Here is a 23,705-nt window from a genome sequence, read left to right as displayed (position 1 = left end):
GCGATCAGGGCTAGACTTGAAGGGAAAATCAACTGCAATTTATAAAATCCCTCATCTGTAGGCTATCACAAATCTCATTAGGCCAAGCACTCTGCTCCTTCCCAATTGCGATATGAGATATAACCAGACCCACCGTGATGATAAAACACATTTAAATTAATATCACATCTGCACAATAACAAATTTTCAAGAGTCATGCCTCATTTGAATTGTGATTGTGAGATCCTTCCTCATGTAGATTGCAATATGACATCATCCTCCACGTCATCCTCCATGTCATCTGTCGTGTCACCATTCCACATGGATCTACCACATCATAGTGATGTAACCATGACATCATCCCTTATATCATCCTGCATATCGCAAATTGTAAGTCTTTCGGCCACCTATTATAGTCTGCCACTCCTTAACTACAATTGCGATATTCCTGAGTATTGCGATCTGCAATCAAGCCCCGGATCGGATATAAATCACATGTCAAATTATCACTTTCTGCCACGTTTGGCTATCGCAAATAACAAAGGGTCATTGCATCCTGTCCATACCTTAGCCTCCGCTCCGAACACTGATTTCGATATATACGCCTGACTTGCCTTGATTTATTAAATGGCTCAGAAATGCCAAGATCAACGACAGAGAAGACTTTGAACCCCCTTGCGCTCATTTTAAGTTTCTCATGGGGGGGGAGGGTCCAAAAAGTGGTTTTTCATCGAAGCGATATATCCACGCATCACTCCTTTGTTCTTTTGGAGCTCCCTCTTCACAAACCACTTACCACTTCCAACCCCCTCCGAAAAAAACCATTAGCCATCCAACTTTCTGCGATTGCAATTGCGATTGTGACATTATTTGAAGTACTCCAGGTCTACAACTGATTGTGATTATTCTGAGTTCTACCTCGGTCTAAAAGCGATATGTGATAAGACTGTAAATTCCACCTCTCTTACCACATACCTCACTCCACATTCCTCTCCATGATGTTTGTGTCGAGATTTATTATACTCTACATTTTCCCTGATTTCCTGCAAAAGTGATTTGTTTCAAATGAAATTCTCTTATCAGTCTCATTTATTTTTATCTTATCGATCCCTATTTTCTGTGTTTAGGTTCATGAAGGAAGAGGACAGTTGTGTTGATAAACGATAGTTCAGTTCAAACAGACAGAAAAACATCTAGAGAATCTGATGGAACAAAAAAAGCCGATGATGACAACAAATCACTTTCAGAAATTTCTACCAAAAACTTTTTCCTTTAAGCATTGTTGAAGGGATTTGTTTAAATGCCCTCAATACTCTGCACAATAGATTCAATTGTTTTCTACTATTTAATCTTTCTTGTTTTATGAAATAAGGGTCCTGAATTTATGAAGAAAGGCTTATGAAATCTCGCACTATTGTATTTTCATACTTTTCTCAATAGAATGACTAGAACATTTTTTTATGAATTTTCATAAAGAATTTTGAGAAGTTGCACTACTATAGTCATGGAATCATCTTTGTGAGAAGGACTAAATTTCTGCTATTTCTTTTATGAGCTGAGCAACGTGCATCTGGTATTTCTATCTTTGTGCCTCTGTTTTGTTCATAAATAAATAGTGAATTTATCTTTTCAGATTGTTTATTACATGGTATTTAAAGAACAATGTTACATGTATTCATTTCTTATCATGCTTCCATTGATATTTTTAAATACATGTTAAGCAATTTGCTTTGATATTCTAAATGCGATATGAGTTACACACATTATTTTGATTAATTATTTAATTAAAATAATCATCTTGAAATATTTTCATTTCCATTGGTGATCCGAATTTAAACAGGAATGCAACAAATTACAGAGATAACCATAAACATAGATATGTAGCGGAAATAATACTTCATTTCATTAATGTAAAATACTGAAATATGCTTACAAACAGAAATGGAAATAAACCGGCTAGGGCAATGGTAGCTTATCTTTGAGAAGAGATGTGGCGTCTACATGCCTTTGAACTGTGTTACAATGAGGCTCAAAGGCCTATTTATTGTTGAGAAACAATGGAAAACCCTTAACATCCCAAAATTTAACCCTAGAAGATGAAATGCCAAATTGTGGGCCCCGTTTTGGGTAAGTTGGTACATCAACTTCCTGGGGTCGTAACTTTGGCACCCGATATTCGTTTGACGCATACAATAGATCGTTAGAAGGATCTATCCAAGCACTACAACTTTAGGAAGAGCAACATCGGTCCATGGACCCATGTTGCTCCCAGATTTCCCAAAAGACATCATTTAGGGCCTCAAAACGGTTCCAGAAGTTCAAGACCCGAAAAACTACTAAAACTAGTAAATTATACTACAATTAAGGAAACTGAAAAATTGAAAGAGACAGTTGTGGGGGTCCAAGTGGGATAGGTGGGTGGTCACCAACATCCACCTGGATCATTCCTCCCCCCTTAGGAAGCAATGGTCCCCATTGCGTTGCATTCCTCTATCTGTTGAACTTGGTCCTTGGTGAGTTGTTCTGCAATCTCCGATGTGTCCAGTAATGGTGGGAAGCATGGTAGAGGGTGTTCCACATTGAACAATTGATGCAAGCGAAGGAATGGAGGAATGTTGTGCTCCAAAGAATTATTTTCCACAGCCTTGGTAATGGTGTAAGGATCATGTCGGCATGGTTGGAGCTTCTGATGGGCTCTTGTAAGGCGTTCTTTCTACAGATGCAACCAGACTTTGTTTCCCACCTCAAGCTTGTGTGGTACCTCTATGGGTGAGGAGGAGTTGTTCCTGTGTTCTGTCATGATCATATCCCTTTGCTGTTTCTACTGCATGGAGGAAACCTTCACTGGGGTCATGGATGTGGCTACGATCTTCCCCTTACTTTGGGAGCGAACCAGATAGAAAATGAATTTCCTAGTCTTGGAGACGATCTTGCTGCACTTCTTAGCAGAGGTCAAAGAGGTGGCAGTAGGTGGGGCTACCTCTGTTATCCTGTATAATGAATTACCCAAAGTAATAATAACAGCGCGAGGCCTTGACTCATACATAGCATGTCTCCTCCATAGGTATGGCTGGCCAAATAGTGCATCACAAACATCTAGAGGTGCAACATCACACAATACCTCGTTTGTGAAGGGCTTGATGCTCTAGGGAAGGCAACATTGCTGGCGAACTCGAAGATCTTGTCCTTGGTGAAGTGACCCGATATTGTATGGCTATAGGTGTGGTGTAGTTGGTAGGCCCAACCACTTCACAACCTTTGCTGAAATGAGGTTCTTTTGGCTGCCATTGTCGACAATGAATTGCTACGGTGAACCCTTCACCCACATCTGTGAGTGGAAAAGAGGCTCCCCCTTGTCTGGATCTTCGGGCTCATTCTTCTAGATCTTGGCGGTGGCAACAATGACGTTGGGCTCCACATCAATGATCTACTTCCCTTTTCCATTCCCCTTGTCGGGTTCTAACTCAAGGTCGGAACATGCATCTGATTCTGAAGCCTTCAACTCGGCCACTAGCGACTGCTTGGTCCGACACTCACTTTTGTTGCGAGTGGGGCTCTTGTGGAACTCACACCACTTTCCTGTGTCCTTCTTCGACTTCGTGGTGTTGTTATTTTCTTGCAGCTTCGACCAGTTGTCTTGGGTCACCCCGCCTTGGCTTTGTCCTTTGGTCTTTAGATTCGTAGATCCAAAGTCTCGCTTCTTCTATTTGAAATTTTGCTCGATTTTGACAACGTATTGGTATGTCATGCTGAGCGAGGAGATGTTCAGGAACTCCATCTCTTCTTGGATATATCTGTGTAGGCAGACACGATATTTGAGTACCAAATGTAGCTCAGAGTCCTTGATACCCAATTGTGTGCAAAGGGTATGAAAAATGTTTGTGAAATCTGGCACATCTTGGTCCCTTCCCTGCTGCAGCGTGGTCCACTTTATGTATTTGTCGTCATAGCTTTTGATAGAGTAGTACTGCTCCTTGATGGCATCCCAGAATGAATTCTAAGTGGGTGTAACTGAAAATAGTGAGTTCGTAATTTCATCCTTTTGCTCGCAGTAGGTTTCCCACCAGTCCTTGACGTGGGGGGCTGCTTTGAGAAGAGCGAAAATAATCTTTTCTCGACTCGAAAATTCATGAACAAAAAATACCCTTCTAGCAGATTTAACCATTTATCTACAACATCTATGTTTATCTGACCCTCAAATATGGGGATTTCAAAATTAACTTGTACCTTAAATAGTGTGGCATTTCCAGAGTAGCTGTTGGAAGCCGATGCATCGCCTCTGGGTAGCTGCTAAAGGATCTGGGCAAAGTTTTCATCATCGCGTTCCTTTGTCGCTCGAGGGCTTCTTAGAGCAAGATTTTGATAGGAACTCCTGCCCCCTCATCTTTCTTTTCATCTGCCATGGGAGGCTATCGGGATTTTCGAGGCTGGTCTTGCAAAGGTTCGACTAGTTCAAGCCCTAACTCCTTATATCCCGACCTCATTGGGGACATGCAAAGAAAAACAAAGAAAAAGCAAACCGCTCTGATACCACTGATCCAGATTTAAACGGGAATGCAACAAATTACAAAGATAACCATAAACATAGATATGCAGTGGAAATAATACTTCATTTCATTAATATGAAATACTAAAATATGCTTACAAACAGAAATGGAAATAAACCAGCTAGGGCGATGGTAGCTACATGCCTCTAAACTGTGTTAAAATGAGGCTCGAAGGCCTGTTTATTGTTGAGAAATAAAGGAAAACCCTTAACATCCCAAAACCTAACCCTAGAAGATGAAATGCCAAATTGTGGGCCCCGTTTTGGGTAAGTTCGTACATCAACTTCCCGGGGTCGTAACTTTGGCACCCGATCTTCGTGTGACGCATACAATAGCTCGTTAGAAAGATCTATTTGAGCACTACAACTTTGGGAAGAGAAACATCGGTCAATGGACCCATGTTGCTCCCAGATTTCCCAAAAAATGTCGTTTAGGGCCTCAAAACAGCTCCTGAAGTTCAGGACCCGAAAAAATGCTAAAAATAGTAAATTGTGTTACAATTAAGGAAACTGAAAAACTGAAAGAGAAAGTTGTGGGGGTCCAAGTGGGATAGGTAGGTGGTCACCAACATCCACCTGGATCAATTGGTGTTTGAGCAATCTATACTGTCATTTACTATGGAAAATCATTATAGATCGCATCTATATGAATGTTAAACAATCTCGGGCTATAGACTAGATTAATGCATATGTTTTCCATTTGATTCATTACTGCAAATCCATCTATTTCACTCCAATACAAGCATTACACATTCATTCAATCACCTTTCATTGGGAAATTAGTCCCGTTATATCCAGTCGGAGCCACTACCTAAAGTGAAAAGGAGTTCTCTTAAGGTCCGGATGGGGTGGTTTTCCCCCAGTGTTGACGCAACGATTTTCGAGGCCTCAATATTTCCTCCTAGTGTAAACCCCCATATGAGCTAGAAATTCTCTAATAGGTTCACCCTAAATTTCAAAGCGGAGTCGCCAGAGTGGAAATCTTGCACCCAACTGATACTCAAATCCATGTTTTCTCTTAAAGATTTGATTTTAAGCAATCAAGTCGTTCAGGGAGAATAAATCTTTCGTTCCCTAGAAACGACACAAAAATGTTATCACTTAGAGAAAACCCTTGATGTGGGAAAAACTCTAAGGTAACCTCTAACCAATCTTTTGAATAGAAATCTATCCCTTCCAATTCGAAAGGGGGTCCCTTATATAACTTAGTCAAATATGACTGGTTATGTACTCAGCACAACGACTAGATCTGATTTGATCGTACAAAATTGGTTTGGAAAAGAAAAGTAAAACCATTGGTCATGGAGCCTTTTTTGACAAAAAGCTATTGTTTACAGGCTATATCAACAAACTACACAGGCAAGGTAGTAATAGATTTCTTAGACAATTCCTTATTCAACTATGATATAAGAAAATAGAAATAAATACCGCAAACTGAGCAACTGGTGAATTATGTGAATGATATTCAAGTAAAAAACATATAAGCAATTTGGAAAATCTAAATTTGAGATGATAAACATATTTCAAATTTAATAACTCAATTCCAAACATAGAAGACTTATAGATCATATTGTGAAATACAAAAAATAACAGGCACTAGAAAAACCGATAGGAAACCTATCACACGAGAATCTTTTAAATCTGGACAAGTAACATTGATCACACCAATTTTTATTAATGTCAAAGTCTACACACTATACCAAGGTTCTATAAGAAATTTCCAACCTTGATTTATTCTACATAGCTTGTCTTTATAGAAGAGATTACAACTTATAACATGTTTCTAGTATCTACTTAATTAAATTGTTCTAAATATAAAAGCATATGTGTCAAATGCGTGTACATAAAACATATTTACAAATGTATTTGTATCTAAATCATAACAACATGATACAAATTTGGTTGGAAAACAAGGTCAAAATGGTCACTAATCTTCTGCCTCGTTTTCCGGAAATGGTGCCTTGCCATCCCTCCAAAAATATCATATGTTGAACATCTCCTCCTTTCAGGCTTCCTGACCTGATAGCGGTTACAATCTCACAGTTATCCTTTTGAAGCTAGAACATAAATAGTATTGCTAACGAGATGGCTATCAGTGCTTTATAGAACCAATTGCCAAAAATGCACTATCAATGCCCATTTACCTTAAATGGTGGAAAATCATTGATAGACGGGTTATCGGCCTACATATCAAAATTTCATCTTGACAGTGAACAATCAAAACTGTGTAGTAAAAAATCAACTAGCTAAGTGTGCTAGCTACCTCTAGTAGGATATCCACATTTGTCCTCCTCTATCTCTTACTCTTCTTAACCTCCACAGTAACCCCTTTCTTTGAGTTTTTGGTTTTCTTTGGTCTCTTTGAGCTTGTAGCCTTCTCTTAGTTTATGATCAGGTCCTTTTGAGGATTTTTATCTACATCTATAACCTCCTTTGCTAACTCAAGATATCTTTCAACTTTATGTTTAGTCTCAGCTTATTCCATGGCCTCGTGTGGTGCCTTTTTCAACCTTTAAACATCTCTGCCAAGGTGGGTTCCTTATCTACTCGTGTATGCTCAGCTTCGGGCTCAATCATTTTCCCTTAGCTTTCTATGTTTTCTTGCTAACTTATTTTTCTGCAAGTATGGGGACAATGGGAGGAGGAGCATCCTTTGTTTTCCTTAGACTATCACTTCTCCTAGTATAAAATTTGGGTAATTCAGGAACCAAAGGGGGGATTATTTCCACCTTTTGTTGGCTCCTTGTTTTCATAGATGAGGTTTGTTGTTCAAGGTTTCTTGGTTGTTTAAAATTATTTTTACTACCCATCTTACTACCCCTTTTTGGTTTTGCAGGTTGAAGTTCAAAGCCTCCCCAAAACAAAAAGTGTTTCCAAGTCCTTCCAGCTCTTCTTAACTGAATTTCAATTAAAAATTTATTAAACCCTTATGATATATGAAGTGGGAGGATGCATTTGTTCTTTCTCTGACTCTAGCGGCTATATGTTTCAAGATTTCCAATAGAAAATAGGGAGCATTGACCTACTATATCAGCCAGAAATCAGAAATGATAAATATTGACTCGATTGTTGCGCCCTTCATTGGTGAAGTATGATTAGGTGATCTGCATGAGACAGTGCCACTCATCCTTTAACCAGTACCTTTGCACCTTTGCACCCCTGAACACCAATTCATCTCTTTAAATTCATCTTTCAGAAAAAGGGTATATCAATGCCAGCTAAAACATGACTTTTGAATGCTCTCTCTGCATCTGGAGGAAAACCTATGACTTTAGCGATCAAATCCTCTATCAGCTGAAATGTAATTTCCCCAATAGTCACTTGTTGACCATCGAAGCCTTTAGAAAATTCCCTAGAAACTTCATCATGGTAACCTGCACAATGATTGAAAAATTCCTCCCACCCTGCTCCCAAAAACCGCTGTTGAATTTTAAGATAAACTTCAAGTAGGTGAGGTGCCTTAGACTCGCTCCTATTCAATTTTCCGCTCCTTCACATGTTTATCATAGCCAAGAGAAAGAACAGGAAATGACATTATGATTTGATCCTTTGTTTTCGGGGAACATTTAACAATTTGTCCTCATTTAGCATAAGAAACAGAAGATCTCAATTATGGGTTATATATGTTTACTATATGAGGTAAATTACTCCAAGACGTGTGAAGGAGTACATCATTATAATGAACTGAAAACTGATTTAAAAAATATTAACACATAATCATAATTTTAAACCCATATTACCTCTTGGTGGCATAATCCAACAATAGATCATGTGATCTTACCATCTGATTCATTAGTGCGTGTTTGATCAATGGTTGTTCCTTTGCGAACGTGTATTTTGTCAACACATTACAAGACAACAAAATTAAAATTCTCATTTTCCCATTGATAACATGAATGTCAGTACATTTTTAGATTTTCAAAAATACGATAACACTGAGACTCTTGTTGTCATCAAGTTTAACCTTGTTTATTACAAATTCGCTTTGACACTCTTGTTATCATTACTTTCTTTTTTTAATTATAGACTAAAAATGTGATAATATCTGCCTCCAAGAGTATGTTGTCAATCATGGATGGAAGACATAATCCCATAGACCAAAAATATATTTATTACAATAAGTTTTCTTAAAGAAACACTTTGACTAACTCTATTTAATAAGAAAATCCTTCTTCAAAACTATTCTTTACAGACTCTTTTGGAACTAAAAAATAAAATATCTAAGGTAAAACAATCTTTATTTTTTGATAACCACTTCTCAGAACCTTAGGGCCTTCTCCTCGGGCTTCAATTTCTTCAAACTGCTTATCCACACTTGGAAATTTTCAAATAACATGGATATATACAATGAAAAAGTGAATTCTTTTCTCTCAAGAGATATAGTGCTTCAAAACCCTGTAGGTTTTAACCTTGTACAGAAATTACATGCATATGAATTCTGAAAAAGAAAAAACAGAAAATAAACAATGGCAAGAATATAAAACAAATACATAGAGATTTCCCTCGGATCCCAAAACCGAGACTACCAGATTGATTTTTCATTATTTTCATTACAATGTTACAACACATATATATACATGTTGAAGCATTCATAAACCTCAATCCATTAACCTCGGATTAGAACATAATTGTAGTTCCCTTGACGTATTTACAAAATACCATGGACAGAAATCATCATGCCCAAAACCATGTGTGAAATCCATACGTAAAATCATAGGTAGGTTCACCCACGAAAACCGCCCATTCACTGGACCTCCAGACAGTAACTCTCCTTTCAAATATTCCAGAATAAATTTATTCTTACCACGAAAATCTGCAATTTGATATGGACCCTTACAAATATTGTCGAACTTCTCGTGCTTACCCTTTTCTTCAATATGTGCATCCCATTTCAAAACTAGGTCCAGGTATTTGAAATCATCTTTAGATTTTTTTTCAAATATCTTCTTGATCTGATCTTGGAAACCTTGAGATTGTTCATACACCTTTTCTCTGTTTTCCTGCACCTCTATCAACTAACTTATTCTTCTTTGAAGATGATTTGGTTCCACTCCAATCTCTTGTTAGTACATCATAACTAGTATCCCAATTGAAACTAGGAGAGTTGCATCAACACCATATACTAAATTAAAAGTAGTAGTACCAAATGATCTTTGTGCATTGATCCTATCTGCCCATGAGGAAAATTTGAGCTTTGTATGTCAAGCTTTCTTATTATCCTCTAATAGTTTCTTGATGATTTTGATTAGGCTTTTGTTTGATGACTCAGCCAATCCATTACCTTGAGGGTAATAGGTTGTAGAGTGACTAAGATTTATATGATACTCATCACAGAATTTTATCAATCTTTTGGATTTAAAACATTGAGCATTATCAGTTATGATTCTTTTTGGACTACCAAATCTAGAAAGAATATTTTCTAAAAACTATATAACAATGAGATCAGTAGCTTGCCTACTTGGGAGAGCCTCAATCCATTTGGTAAAATAGTCAGTCCCTGTCAAGATCCATTTATGTTGCGCTGAATATGTTGGATGAATTTTTCCTATAAAATCAAGGCCCCATTGTTGAAATGGTGCTTCTATAGAAATAAGTTTTAAGGGTAGAGACATTAAATTAGCTTTACCTTCAAACAATTGACATTTATGACATGCTGAAACTGCCTTACGGACATCAAAAAACATTGTAGGCCAATACAACCCCGATCTCAAGATTTTGTCAATAGTGGCTTTCAAATAATGGTGATCGCCACATCCTCCCTCATTGAATTATTTCATCATCAGCTTGGCTTAATTTTCAAGTAAACAATTTAGTAAAATACCTTGCGGGTCCTTCCAGAACAAATAGCCATCTAGGATACAATATTTAATAGATTTTAAGCTTCACAAATCTGGCCCGAGTATTATTTGTTCCTCATGGAGCTTGCAAATTTTGCAAGATATAAACTATATCATCATACCATGAAGATTCTTTAAAACGGTCATCCACTACTAAAATTGATTCATCCTCTTTTATGTATAATAAATCCATAGTGAGATTGCTCGCAAAATTTCAAAGATTTTCTTCAGTCATCATTTTGGATTATCCTTGTCCTTTTATTAGTTTGGTGGAATTTGTTTCTAGATCAAATTCCAACATTTTGGCAATTTATTTTCCCCTCCTACCATCATTGTCAGGCTAGATTAAAATACATTTTACCACAACATTTGATACATAGGAAAATAAATGAGAATGAAGTAAAAAAACTTTGAAATATTTGAGTGATTTTATCAATGCATATGACAGTTTATCCATTATATCATATTTCGGTTCAGTATCTCTCAACACTCTGCTAAAAAAACAAATGGGTTGTTCATGGCCTTTTGCATTTTTCTGAAGCAAGGCATCTGAGATGGTGCGTTCAGAGGCAAAAGAGAATATTACAAATTCTTTAGAAAAAACAGGAGTAGTGAGTAAAGGAGCCTGACCTGGAGATTTTTTTTATGTCATTAAAAGATTCCTTATCCTGATTATTCCTTTTAATCTCATTGTCTTTCTTCAGTGTGCTTATGATAACTTTCAATATCTCAGCAAAATTAGGAATGAACTCGTATAAAAAAAATTACCTTACCCAATAATGACTAAACTTCTTTCTTGTTTATTGGCTTTTCAATCTTCCGTATAGATGTTACTTTGCTAGGATCAATATGAATGCCTTAATTTGATACTATATGGCCTAGTAACTTCCCTTCCTTCATGGAAAAATGAGATTTCTTTAGATGAAACTCCAAATTTTATGCACTTTATGAAAATTGTTCTCAAATGTTATAGATGAGCATACTCATCCTTTGAAAACAATGTAATATCATATAAGTATATTACAACAAACTTGTTTCTTTCATCAACAAATGTTATATCCATTTCTTGTTGGAAAGTGGCCCCAACATTCATGAGCCCAAAGGGAGTCTTTAAGTACAAGGATGTACGCCACAATGTAGTGAAGGAGTTTTTGTCTTGATCTTTCGGATTTACCAGTATCTGATTATATTCAGAGAATCCATCGAGCATAGAAATTCTTTTAGAACCAACTACTTTCTGCAAAATGTGGTCCATCTTGGGTAGAGGATAATTATCCTTCAAAGAAACTTTGTTTAGATTCCTGAAATCTATGCAGAGCTTGATTTCCCCATTATTTTTACTTACTAGGACCAAATTAGCTATCCAATTTGAAAATCTTAAAGGGATAATGATTTTCACAGCCAACAACCTTTTAACTTCCTTTTCAATTAGTTGAAGTAGCTTAGGATTGATTCTTCTTAATTTCTGCTTGAAGGGATTTTCATTTTCTTTGAGTGGAATGGTGTGCTAAATGACAATCTTATCATAAAATTTTAGATCCTCATACCTCCAAGAAAATACATTTGAAAATTCCTTCAACAAATATGCATATTGTTTCTTCTGTTCTGTTTTCAAAGTATTAGAAACCTTGACTACTTTTGGATTGTCTTTTGTCCCTAAATTATAATCCTCCATTTCTCCATCACTTGGAAAATTTTTGGGTTTGACAACCACATCATTTGAGTCAAACAATTTTTCTAAAGGAACTAAACCCCTAGGGATTATATTATTATTGAGTTGAATGATATCTTGTCCAGTGATGACATTTAAGAAGGCTTCTGCTTCAAGATTTTCCTTCGTGGTTTCATCCTCATCTTTATCAATTGGAGTGTTAAGAAACTCATCAGTCTTCTCTAGAAATATTATAATTTGTTTATCATCTTCAAAAACTCGCCAATGTATAGTATTGTTCAGGATAGAAGGTTTGTATCTCACATTAATTTCATATTTTCTTCTTGGGTAAATGGGAATTCTAAAAGCATTGGTAGCAGTGGCTAAAGAATTTGCAATTCCATTTTCTTCCCTGGGAACAAGAGAAATTTCATTTTCTAAAAATAAATTAGCACACATGTACCATACCTCATTTCAGTAAGCCCTCATCCTTGGGTGTCTGGTTTGATATATGCATTTGACGTGCTTCATAATCAACTCTGAATCTCCAAAAATACGAAATTTCTTTGATTTATTCTCTCTTAATAGATTTAGCGCAATGATCAGATCTTTGTATACTGCAATATTATTTATGTAGTCAAAATATAGATTGCAAGAATGTAGTTGGCTAGTGAGGTCATGTGGGATGATCCAAATTGTAGTGCCCACTCTAGTTTCCTGACCCAGATACGACATTATCTTAGACACTCTATTCTTCGAGGACCTCAGATTGAGGATCTGGACCCATGACACTATTATTAGCGATTGAGATATTCATGGTTGTGATGTTTATGAATTCTTTCCATTGATATTATGGTAGCATGAATGGTTATGTATCTTATCAATCAGTAGTCTGATGATTTCAATATTAATAGTTAAGTTGGTCTCTATTTGAAATTATGATGAGGGTAGTAAAGAATATGTATGCGCTCTACTAAAAGCATAATGAGGATAAAATTTATGGATAGGTATATTTCTACGATGTTACGATGTGATAGCTTAATGAATATGTATGTTTCCATTGATGATTATTGATAATAGCCATGAGGGATGTGTCCCCTATGTTACCCACTTCCTTTAGTTCAGACTTATAATGGAAAATGATGTGAATGACCAGGAATTGTTAATGATGCTATTATGATAATTGACTAACATTGAGAAACCGTGTTGTTGATGATTATTGAGTATGGCAGGGAACCATCAGAGGCACTCGCATATGACGAGTTGATGACACCTGGTTTGACGAAAATTCATATTATTTTATCTTTCAAAGTCTAAGTCGATCTTAGAATCTGCCATATATGTTTAACTATATTCTGATGATATATTAATGGTTGCAGGCACAGATTAGTTGCTTGATCGAATGACTCACATATGGGTGATGGGGTTGTACAAGTGGATGGAACTACATGGGAGGGGTGGGACAGAGTCCCTGATCCCACCCACTAGCACTCCCGTCATGACTTGGGCTGGAAGGGTTGAAGCACCTTTGCCTTGAAGATCACGATGCCATGAGGGCAGGTTCCAAAGTTGGTTCGCTCATGAGGACTTTACCGGGGGGCGCGCATCAAGGCAGATTCCTTGATCCCCGACACCATTAGTCTCACTATAGCAGGTAACATAAGAGATGATAGTGGTCTATGACGTTGCACTATACTTTCCCCTTGTAATCACTGGATGCTTGAAGGGCAAGTGGTGTGGCACCCTTGGAACTTCAGGGGAATTTCTTGAAGGGCACGACCAACTTGGCACCATTGGCATCACAAATAAACTATTAGGTGTGGCACCCTTGGAACTTCTAGGGAAGTTCTTGAAGGGCACAACCAAACTGGCACCCCTAACATCACAAATAAACTATTAGGTGTGGCACCCTTGGAACTTCTAGGGAAGTTCTTGAGGGGCACAACCAAACTAGCACCCTTGACATCACAAATAAGCTATTAGGTGTGGCACCCTTGGAACTTCTTGAAGGGCACAACCAAACTTGGCATCCTTGGAATCATTAAAAATAAATAATAATAAATAAATATAAGCAAGGAATGAAAACTAGGTAAATTTACATCAAGGGTAAATGATGATTAGAAACCAATGTAATTAAATCAAAAATAAAACTTGGAATAAGGAGGATCATAGGAAGAATTAAAATAAAGCACCTTAAAAACTACCCTTCCCATTTTGGAAAATACTAGGGAGATTATGTGGGTTAATTAGGAAAAAGGGGAAAGACAAACATAATGGTTAATCCTAAACTAATTAAGAAAAGAGGAAGGTGAATTAAAATGAGAATAATAAATTAAATTAGAGAAATGTAGAGAAGCTCCATGTGTCAACAACCAACATAAGAATATCCATCTAGGAGATAACCTGAGTAAAATTAGGGAGTAGATTGGGGATAAAATCTTGACTCATTAATTGACTTCAAGTAATGAACACAAATTAAGGAATAAAAGGGGGAAATAAAGAGACAACTAGGAGAAGAAATAAGAAATCTTGTTGAGGTGAGGAAAATATTAGTTTTAAATAAAAAAATTTAAGTAAATAATTTTGGGAGAACCTTGATGTGAGAATGACACATGGGTGGGTGAATAATCAAGCTATGGAATTATAAAAAAAATAATTAATTATGCATGACATGACAAGTGTCACCTATGAGGACTCTTATAAAAGAAGGGGCAAGCCATGGGAGAAGGGACTTTTGGGGGGAACCCTATTGTTGGATGGATGAGATGTTGTGAGAGCAGTGATTACGAAGCTATAGTGAGTTTGGTGAGGTAGAGGATTTAGAGAGGGGACTCTTGAGCCAAGGTGTGCTCTCTTCTACTGGCTAGTGCTTGTCTCCATTGTACAACCCCATTGTAGCTCGGGGGTCCGCGGGGAAGAAGAGTACCCAAGGAGTAGGCTGGGAGGTTAACCGGTGAGTCTTCGCATTCGGATCATGTGCGTCATCATTCACTCGTGGAGGTGACCAGCTACCAGGGAATACCAGCAATAGCAGAGCAAGTGGAGTCTCGCCTTCTGGTGAACGGTACATATGTATTTTATTACTATTGATCTTAGTTAAAAGTATGAAAATGTTATGATATGTTTCCTGAATTGAGTGGCAGGAATGTGCGTGCTAAATAAATTTGAATTTCAATGCGTTTCTTTTCTGGATGTATTTGCCGTTTCAAAAAAAAAAATAAATGTATACAGTCTGGATATGGTCCTCACACTTGGTATCAGAGCACAAGTTGAACCCTTGAGGCCTATGGGCCCATGCATGCATGACTAGATTTGTTTGCTATATGTGGGTATTTTTCAAAAAATCAAATTACTCAAGTTTCCAAAAAAAAAATCTAATGGAAATACACATGGCTCGTCATAAAATGAATGAAAGGAAGTCTTCCTCATAGATATGCAAATTCAACTTTTTTTTTTCTTTATAATATTGTTTTTGTCAAATAATAGTAATAATTCATCTCAGCTCTAACCACTTAGGTGGAAGACATGAATATGAACATCTCCTAACCACCACCCCCTATTGTTCTATAGTGGGATACTAAGGTTGACACTTCCTTATTTTCTAGGCTCATTTGATGGAAAACAAGTTATCAGGGTAATTATCTGGCTATATTGCCGTGATAACCCGCGTATAAAAGGATGATTCGCATATCTGTAGGTTATACGTGTTTATCAAGTAATGATCCGTATATTCCACGATAATAAACCGCGTATCTCGCGATGATTCACATATCCAGAGGTTATAACGCGCTTACAACGTCAATGATCCGTATATTCCGCGGTGATACCCCCTATCCCACGATAACTTGCCCATCGAGTGGTGATAATTCGTGTATGTAGTGGAAATTCTCATATATATAACTCATTTATCTAGTAATAATTGGCACATCTGGCCGCATATCACGCGATCGTAATAACGTATCAGGCAGTGATAATCTGCAGAATTTAGTCGCGTATGCCAGAAAAACCTGCGAGACAAGTCACATATGCAGTACTGCGTGAATAATGATGCAGGACGAGAACTTAGGTCTTTCAGTTTGGCTTGAATCCCATGTACGGCCGAGTCGAGCCAGAGTATCAGATAGGAGCGTCTAATAGCGCTCGGCCCTTATCGACAATAGGCTCTATCACTTTTTTCTGTTTTAAGATGTTTATATTCCCACAACTATTGGCATTCCTGTTTTTTTTCCTCTAACAGCTCTGAACTTTTCTTCTCCTCGCATTTTTGTGGCTACTATTGTAACAACGCTGGGCTCTGGTGCTCATCTGCCAAAGGGTGTTCATCTCACAATCTCTGGTGCTACAGATAGTATGATCGACCCCCGTTCGAATCCCTCAGCCCTAAGTAAACGCAATGGAGGATTTGTGGGCATTAGTATGTACCAGCCATGTCGTATGGAGTCTAAATCATCGCTCCGAAATCGGTGACCCTGATTGATCCTTCAAATCGATGACAATCTAGGCTGCTACAGAGAGCATGATCAACCCTGGTTCGAGCCCGTCAGCTGTGAGTGAATGCAGTGGAGGATCTGTGGGCATTGGTATAATTATATGGGGCTCACATAGTATGTACCGCTCCGAAATCGAAGTGGATGACTTTGATTAATCTTTCCAACCACAGTTTTGATTAATTTATCTTCTTTAGAGGAGCAGTCTCTTTTACGAACAACGTTTGGAAACTGCTCCGCACTTATTCAGGAGATTAACCTTCTCCGGAGAACAAAACAACTGCTTGTTTCAAAAGGTCTCTCAAACTGGATTATACCAGTTAGCAGTATTCCTACTTGCGCTAAACAGTAAGCAGGTGTTAAATTCCCTCAACATATCAAATCTGTTAGACATGTGTTTCAAAAAAAAAAAAAAAAAAAGTCTGAATCTGGTCCTCCTGGATTCCTCATTCCTCCAGTTGTTGGTCTCCATAGCGCTGCACAGTAGAAAAACCAAAGAGAAAAAAAATTCTATAAAGAAAATAAAGGGTTTGTATGATTTTTTTACCACTTTAATGTGATAGTTATCTTGGTCGTGCTATTAATATTAAATTATTGCTATTATATCATATAACAAGGGAGAGTTCTGGCAAATTTAGAATTCTGGGGATCTGTAAGCGAAAAAAAATAAAATCTTTTGAACAATACTGCTGATGCAATACCACTTGTTTTCACAAAGAAGAATCCACGTGTTCACTTGACTTCAAGCTTTCTTCTCCAATGGCCGTTCAGTTATACTGCTCCGGCGTACAAGCTCAGATGAAACCGGATTACATGCGACTTTAAGGAACTAATCACTGTAAATTCACTGCCCTCCCCTGGATCCGTGCTTCTGCTTCATATTTCAGAAATTTAGCTGTTCCAGGGTGTTGAATTTATTTCTACTAAAAAACGATTCAAACACTCTCAGTTTCATATAAGACCATAAAATCCCCATCCTAACAAAATTATCACCCGCTTAGACCTGTCCTATTTCTATTCACAGCTCCCGGGTCGTCACTAACTTTTGAACCACCAATCTGTTCCTTAAAATTCCAGGGCTTGATAGAGCCCAGTGCCCTACCAGGGTTCAAGTGAAGGCTTTGAGTTCAGGTCAACGTGAAAAGCATGCTTGAGTGGTGAAAACATCTCGTGCCCGGCTACTTGGAATGCATTTGCTATTTAGAGAGCAAAATTTCTTCTTGTTTCCGCAGAATCATCCAAAACAATGGGAAGAATATAGTGTCCTGCTGTCTCATCAACTGTCTGATAAGGAATGCCCAAGAATGAGATAAGAATTTTTTTTAAGCACATCCACAGCCATTTCATCTGATTTTTCAACTTTTCTAGCAGATCATTCATGCACACTGTATTCGAAACATCTACCCGCCTTCTTTTTGGTTGATCAACACCAGCCTCATCCATTCTCATTTCACGTGAATCCTTTGTCATAGTCTCCAGAACCTGGAATTGTATCTCTTTGGTATCCGAGATCCTTTCCTGTGACAGTCGTTCGAAACTTCATGAGAACCCGAGATCTGCACTTCATCTAGATATATGGAATTCCTGGACCATTTTACCATTATTTTATGCATTTAATTATTATCGTTGGGTTTCACTCTTGCTGTGACAGAATGAGGGTTTCTTCATAAATAGAGCCTGAGGTTTGGTCCATCAAGCTTCAAACGAACGATAAGGTTCAGATCGATTCTCTTTTGAAGGGCTTTCTTTCTTCTACCCTGCAGCTATGTCGAACAGTAATTTGCCTCGCAGAATCATAAAGGAAACTCAACGCTTGCTTACTGAACCAACACCTGGTATAAGTGCTTCTCCATCTGAGGACAATTTACGGTATTTTAATGTGATGATTCTTGGTCCATCTCAGTCTCCATATGAAGGGGGTGTTTTCAAGTTGGAGTTATTTCTGCCTGAGGAGTATCCAATGGCAGCACCAAAGGTTCGTTTTTGACAAAGATTTACCACCCAAATATTGATAAGCTTGGACGCATATGCCTTGATATTCTCAAGGACAAGTGGAGTCCAGCATTGCAAATTCGAACAGTTTTACTGAGTATACAAGCACTGTTAAGTGCACCAAATCCAGATGACCCTCTTTCTGAAAACATTGCAAAACACTGGAAGACAAATGAAATTGAGGCTGTGGAAACAACAAAAGAATGGACAAGGCTGTATGCAAGTGGGGCCTGACATTCTACATCGATTCATTCAATAGTACTGTTCTAATGTGTAAGTTACAAGTGATTCAAATTTTCTGTCTAACCTAGCAAGCTCAATCTATAGACATGTAAGGGTTTTGAATTCCGTGCTGTTTTGTATGCTTGTTTACTTCATAAAAAAAATCATAGCGAACCAAAGTGTTGACATTGCAGAAGCTCAAATATTTATAACATGATATGAGGGAAGGGAATACAAGAGCAGAATATCTGTTATCGCTATAGTGTGGTATTTAAAATACAAAATCTGGAATAAGTTTACCAATGGGTACTGTTCCAAATTTGAAGAAGAGGTAGTACTTTGGATGATTGGATTTTGTTTCTCATGTTAGTTAAAATGTTTGTTTCCAGTGGTATTTCCCTCTTGTCCTTTTCCTGTTTTCCTTGGAATGCTTGTTTTCTGTCGATGTTGTGTCCCATGAAAATATGTCACGAGTTTTTACACTGCTGGACCTATTTTTCTTCCTTCTTTCAAAAACTGAATTGGCCAAACTAAAACCTTTCAACTTTCAAGTTATTTCTATTCTTATGGGGAAAGGGACACGTTGATGAGAGTTTATTAGCTTATTGCTCAGTGGGCTTATTTTATATGTTAAATACTTGTCAACGTTATACAGTAACCATTTTAATCATTGCTCACTTCAGGGCATTTGTGCGAATTAACAGGCCTTGTATGAGTGGGCCATCTTGCAGATGACCCACTTACATGAAGCCACAGAGAAGTACTTATTCCAGTTTATTCTAGTGTGAGAGTGCTTTCTAGTCCAGATCAAGCTTCCGATATTACATCTTTCTCTTTGATCTCGGATGCGAGGAGAGCTTTTGTGCATTGGGGCATTCACAACTATCGATGATGACATCAATAGCTGTTCTTCCATCTCTACGTCTTATTTCTACCTCTAGTGCTGAGTGGTTCTTTTCTCTTTGCTATGGTTTATTCTCTTGCTTTACACCTTCCTACTTTCTACTTCATTTTCATTTGCATTTGTTTATTTTTGGCACTTAGGAGTTGCCTTGGTACTGCTACATTATGATTGTGAATTGTTTGTACTTTTTAGTCCCATTGATCTCTTTTGGTCACTTTATCTCATCTTCTCTCTTTTACTGAAAATCAGAGGTAGTTTTTGTGCAAGCTTTTTGACTTTTACTTTTCTCACATTATAAGGGGAGAAGATATAGCACTTGTCTTGCTTTTTAAAAGACTATTCTCATTGCACTATTTTGGTTTCTCGTGAACACTAATAGAATTTCAATTATCTCATCTTCTCTCTTTTACTGAAAATCACAGCTCGTTTTTGTGCAAGGTTTTTGACACTTATTTTTCTCACATTATATGGGGAGGAGATACAACACTTGTCTTGCTTTTTGGAAGACTGTATGTAGAGATTAAAACTTCATTTTTCTTTTAGGAAGACTGTATGTAGAGATCAAGACTTGTCATTTCATTTCAGATATTCTACTGCAAGAGGAAGCTAGATGGCCTCATTATTGTCTGTGTGTTTTCTTTAGCTTTTATCCCTTTGCAGGAATTGTGAGAACCAGAGTTTGTAAGGCATTTTTATATTTGATGTATATTGATGATTTTATCTAAGTATTGCTTCTGTTCTTATTTCAGTGTTGATGTCTGTGGTCTGTGTTGACAAAATCTCCAAGTATTCTCTTTAGCCTTTCCCTCCAATATGATACAATAAACTGTAAAGTTTCTTTTGATTGAAGGTATTACTCTTGTAGTTTCTTTAGCTTTGGTATGTGAGAACTATCTCCTCTTTCCACAATTTTATTAAATGCTAGATATTGATAAATAGAGAACCTATTGACAGATAGCCTGGATTAATCAATCAGAACATGTTTTAGCTGCCATTTAAAAATAGTCTTCTCGGTAAATATTGAGTAATAGTTGGAGAAGATTTTGGATGGAACATCATTGGGAGTCTTAGAGGGGATGTTATACTCCCAAACGGGAATACTGGTGCCTCATTAAATAGTGTTTAGAGGTAATTTCATTAATGGCTTTTAGCTTTGTATTTAAATTTTACAGAGTCATTAATATGTGGTGATACCTGAGTTATATCTAGGCTGAATGTCGGATGCAATGGCCCTGTAAATCAGGTGGAATGTTGCAGATTGAATTTTAAACTTGCTGGACAGATTTTAAATCTTCTATGAGCAGTTGTTGCCCTATAATATTCATCTTCTAGTACATATTTTCTTTTGTGTGATGGGTGCTATTTTTGAAGTAATAATAAATATATATCAGTTTTCCTGATGATAATGAGCCTTGGAACTAGCTTTTGGAAAATTACAAAGACTCCCATGCAAAAAAAAAATAAAATTCCACTTAGAGGTGAACAAAAAACGATGATCAATATTTTTGATCTGCTTTCAGTGACTAATCAAACACAAGAAGTGATGTTACATGGAAAGGCTACGCAAAAGTTATGTTTATGAAATATTTTGTTGGTATGTACTGAGTAGTATGTTTAACTTTATTGAATGAGGATAAATAAAGTGATACATGGTTATGGTTCAAGGTTCCAAATGTGGAATAAATACACCATGAACAAAAGGAAATACTGCAGATTTGGTTGTTCAAGGGATCTTCGTTTAACAATAGAAGCTCCTGATGACACAGCCCTGCATTTATGCCAGGTAAACTTACTGATCTGACTGAATTCTCTGACCACCCATTCTATCTGAAGTTCTGTTAAGTAGGTTACTTTCCTAATATATTTAATTCCTGATTAGAAATATCTTATATATATTGGGTAAGGAATGCAGCTTTATTCTAGTTTTCTCTCTTCTTCTGGCATGCTGTTTCAAAATTTAAACTTCTATTGAGATGCACATTGGTCTAGATATCTCTTCTATCTTTGAGTATTCAATTGTGGATGAAATCTGATTTTTAAATGATTGGGGCAAGCTTTGTATTACATATCATTAGATTCAGTAGGATTAAATGAAGATAGGCCCCAGATATCCTCACTCGCTTACCCTAGCGAAAGGAAGTAGAGTAGCTGGGTTTGAAGGGATGAAGGTTTGGACTACTCATTCATTGCAAGTGATGATTACGTTCTATGTAGTTAACATTTTTTTTTATCTCTAGATAGTGTGTACCATTAGGTATCCACTAGAAGGGAGTGGTATGCATTTATTTTAAAGTGCAAATGGTAGTTGTACAACATTGAACTTTCAGAACATGGATCATGAAGGTAAATCAAGTCTCTAAGAAGGTGTAGTAGGCATTGTTAGGTCCCCCTAGCAAGCAGTGGCATATGTTTATTTTCAAAGTACTGTTTGTAGTTCCCAACAAAATTGAAGATTTAGAACATGTAAACAAAGGTGGATTACGTCATAGGTGAAATATCAAGCAATAATTAACACAATTATTATTGACCATTACAAATATTGAAGTCCAAGCTTAAGGTGGGTAGTTCCTCCTATGAAAAAGGCATAGGCATCCCCTATGAATTTGAGTTAATGCACAATTATTGCTATCTTAATTGCATGATTGAATGAATAAAACTAGAGAGATTTCTCCTAAATTAGTCAATTTGTAAATTGAAGGAGGTGGGTGTTATTAATTGTTGCTTTAATTAGTTGTGATTTTGATTATGATGATTTTGTTGGAAAAGTTTATGTATGACGCTTCCTTTAACTATTAATTTTAAATAATATCGATAATGTATATTTTGTAAATTTATACAAAAAGTGGGTTGCAATGTTCCCCAGATATAGTCCTTCAGTTATAACGGAATTCGTGTTATAGATACCTTGGGAAAATTTTAACCTGCCCACCAGAAGGTTGGCAAGAGTTTCAGGAAGGGTTCCTAAGATTATGTGTCTCCGTTTCTCCTTTATGTTCTAAGGACTTCGAGACGAAGTCCATTGTTAAGAGGGGGTGTATGTAGTTCCCACTCTAGTTTCCTGACCCGGATACGACATTATCTTAGACACTCTATTCTTCGAGGACCTCAGATTGAGGATCTGGACCCATGACACTATTATTAGCGATTGAGATATTCATGGTTGTGATGTTTATGAATTCTTTCCATTGATATTATGGTAGCATGAATGGTTATGTATCTTATCAATCAGTATTCTGATGATTGCAATATTAATAGTTAAGTTGGTCTCTATTTGAAATTATGATGAGGGTAGTAAAGAATATGTATGCGCCCTACTAAAAGCATAATTAGGATAAATTTTATGGATAGGTATATTTCTACGATGTTACGATGTGATAGCTTAATGAATATGTATGTTTCCATTGATGATTATTGATAATAGCCATGAGGGATGTGTCCCCTATGTTACCCACTTCCTTTAGTTCAGACTTACAATGGACAATGATGTGAATGACCAGGAATTGTTAATGATGCTATTATGATAATTGACTAACATTGAGAAATCGTGTTGCTGATGATTATTGAGTATGGCAGGGAACCATCAGAGGCACTCACATATGACGAGTTGATGACACCTGGTTTGACGAAAATTCATATTATTTTATCTTTCAAAGTCTAAGTCGATCTTAGAATCTGCCATATATGTTTAACTATATTTTGATGATATATTAATGGTTGCAGGCACATATTAGTTGCTTGACCGAATGACTCACATATGGGTGATGGGGTTGTACAAGTGGATGGAACTACATGGGAGGGGTGGGACAAAGTCCCTGATCCCACCCACTAGCACTCCCGCCGTGACTTGGGCTGGAAGGGTTGAAGCACCTTCGCCTTGAAGATCACGATGCCATGAGGGCAGGTTCCAAAGTTGGTTCGCTCATGAGGACTTTACCGGGGGGCGCGCATCAAGGTGGATTCCTTGATCCCCGACACCATTAGTCTCACTATAGCAGGCAACATAAGAGATGACAGTGGTCTATGACGTTGCACTATACTTTCCCCTCGTAATCACTGGATGCTTGAAGGGCAAGTGGTGTGGCACCCT

General features: G+C 37.2%; 1 pseudogene; it reads left to right on the top strand.

Moving 5' to 3' along the window:
• The first annotated feature begins 18,086 nt into the window (after positions 1-18,086).
• On the top strand, positions 18,087-20,596 carry LOC149210318 (ubiquitin-conjugating enzyme E2 35 pseudogene; annotated as a pseudogene).
• The last annotated feature ends 3,109 nt before the right edge of the window (positions 20,597-23,705 follow it).

The sequence above is a fragment of the Pinus tabuliformis genome, chromosome 1_2 (assembly GCF_031772625.1).
Source record: "Pinus tabuliformis cultivar Carrire ecotype Pingquan chromosome 1_2, CPIR1, whole genome shotgun sequence".
Classification (NCBI taxonomy): domain Eukaryota; kingdom Viridiplantae; phylum Streptophyta; class Pinopsida; order Pinales; family Pinaceae; genus Pinus; species Pinus tabuliformis.
This window is presented reverse-complemented; position numbering and strand designations above follow the sequence as displayed.